We start from the raw sequence: 2,500 nt of genomic DNA, 5'->3' as shown, positions 1-2,500 counted from the left end.
TTTCAACTGTGAAAATCCGGCCGCCCGGTCAATTAGGTGCGAACGGGGCCGTCGGGTCACCTTAATGTAAATAGGCCGCCCACTGCCCTACATTTAAATGCGGGCGTACCGGTCAACTATGTGCGAACGGGCCCGCCTGATCAACTAGGTGTGAAAGGGGCCGGCAGGCCACTGAATGTAAATGAGGCCGCCCGCTGTGCTTCCTTCATTAACCTTATTTATATTGGCATTATCTGTAGATAAAAAAATATGTGCATGTCTATGAAGCTGTAGAGAAGCCTTGTTTTTTTTTTTTTCCCCCAGGTTTTATTTACTTACTTTTTATTTTGCATGTTCTGAAATATAGCTTATGTTTTCGTTGCCCTAGGGCAACGTTCTGCGATAAGGGGTAGATTTTAAGAGGCTTTCTTGACAGTGTGTTAGTATATTATTGCATGTACTTTGCACTTGTAAGCACAATGTTTTTTAAATTATTTTCTAATTTAATTTAAACGCATTTTGGCAGAAAATGGACACAAGATTTTCCTATGGGAGTAAAACTCAGGATCAGCATGTTAGGGATATCCCATCAGACAGTGAGATAGACTGCAGTGACAGTGTGGAGGAGTGGAATGCAGAGAAAGGTTTGAGCAGAAGTGAAAGTAGGTTTTAAAATATTGCTTCTCTGGTTGTCATTGAACTCATTTGCATAAACAAATCAAATGTGTTGATAAAATTTTTAGATGTCATTCAAATGAAATAAAGGTGTGTGCAGCAGACAGGGTATCCAATACAGTCATGTAAGCTTTAGTTGTGATTGATGTATTTTTGTTGACGTATATGTATATATATTTATAGACGATCAATACACCAGTGATGAAGAGGAACATGACGATGACAGTCTGCCTGAAGATGACAGTAGTTCTTCCAAGACCCCTCGATGGAAAACATGTCACACCATTACCTCTCCTGTGCAAGCCACTTAACCTTACTGTTCAAGAACTTGAACAGTTCTTTGCCACTGTGCTCCATATGTCAATATTTGGTCTTCCAGCTACTCGCATGTTCTGGAGCCATAGTAGCCACATTGCACATGTTGCTGATGTTATGCCTCTTGCACGATGGGAAGCCATCAAAAATTTTGTTACTTTGCATTGCTCTCTGAGCATTGTATTATGATCTATGAAGACATAATTTTCTCTGTGGTTTTGTATCAGTGTTGCACAACTTTGCCCTTAGGCAACAAAAGATCATTTGGAGAGGGGGGCGGTGAAATAAATATGTACATACATAATCAATAAAATGTCCCAAAATTAACCAATAAGTGATGTGAATAATTTCTTATCATGTACCATCAAATTGTGTGCGGTAGAGGGTTAATGTAAATGCGGCCGCCCGCTGCGCTACATGTAAATGCGGCCGCCCCCAGGTCAACTAGGTCCGAACGGGCCGCCTGATCAACTAGACGTCAATCGGGCCGGCAGGTCCCCTGAATGTAAACGAGGCCGCCCACTGCGGTACTTGTGAATGCGGCCGCCCGGTCAACTAGGTGCGAACGGGCCCGCCCGATCAACCAGGTGCGAATGGCCCCGCCCGATCAACTAGGTGTGAACGGGCCCGCCTGATCAACTAGGTGTGAATGGGGCCGCCGGGTCCACTTAATGTAAATGAGGCCGCCAGCTCAACTAAGTGTAGACGGGGCCGCCTGGCCAATTAGGCGTTAATGGGGCTGCCGGGGAGGCTTCCCCTCTGCCCGGGCTGGAGGCCCCGCAGTGGCCATTCGCCTCTGGGACATATTGGCAGAGTCCGCGGCCTATGCGTAGGCCCCGGGCGGAGGCTGACCCTTGTCGCCCTTGTCCTAGGCTCGGAGCTATGGTCGCCCCGTCTGGCCTACGCTTATGGTTCGGAGCTATGGTCGCCCCGTCTGGCCTATGCTTAGGGTTTGGAGCTAGGGTCGTGTTGGAAACGTTTCCTCTGTCGAAGCAGAGACCGGGAGACGTTGGCATATCTCTCCGGCCGAAGTTCCTCTTTACTGAGAACTCGCCAATGCGCCGCTGTAGTCATCCAAGTCTGACTAAGACTCAGCTCGGCGCAGCTTATACGTTCAAGGGGGGAGGGATACACAGAGGTGGAGACAAACTAAACAAAGCACAGCATGTTCCAGGAATCAGCCTGGAAGTTCCCCAGCCCTGATTTCATCAGCATAACACTGCCTTTCAAATGCCTCTCCAGGTGCTAACCCTAATTAGCATGATAGTATCACCCAGACCTTCACATTACCATAGCGACAAAGGCACGGCCTGGCCTGAATTAGCATTCACCTTTACTTTGGGCCCCCACCCGGTGATCAGGAAGCTCACAGGAGGATGAAATGTCAATGTCTCAGACTCCTGGGCCCCCAGACTTGATCTTATTACAAATGTCCCCATCTTTACCCCCAACTGCAAATCCAATCTGCCTATCTCTTCAGTTCATATACTGTCATGTTGGAAGCTAGACTGAACAATTTATAAATTTCGTC

This window comes from Paramormyrops kingsleyae, unplaced genomic scaffold (assembly GCF_048594095.1).
Source record: "Paramormyrops kingsleyae isolate MSU_618 unplaced genomic scaffold, PKINGS_0.4 ups234, whole genome shotgun sequence".
NCBI classification, from domain to species: Eukaryota; Metazoa; Chordata; class Actinopteri; order Osteoglossiformes; family Mormyridae; genus Paramormyrops; species Paramormyrops kingsleyae.
Note: the sequence above shows the minus strand (reverse complement) of the source record.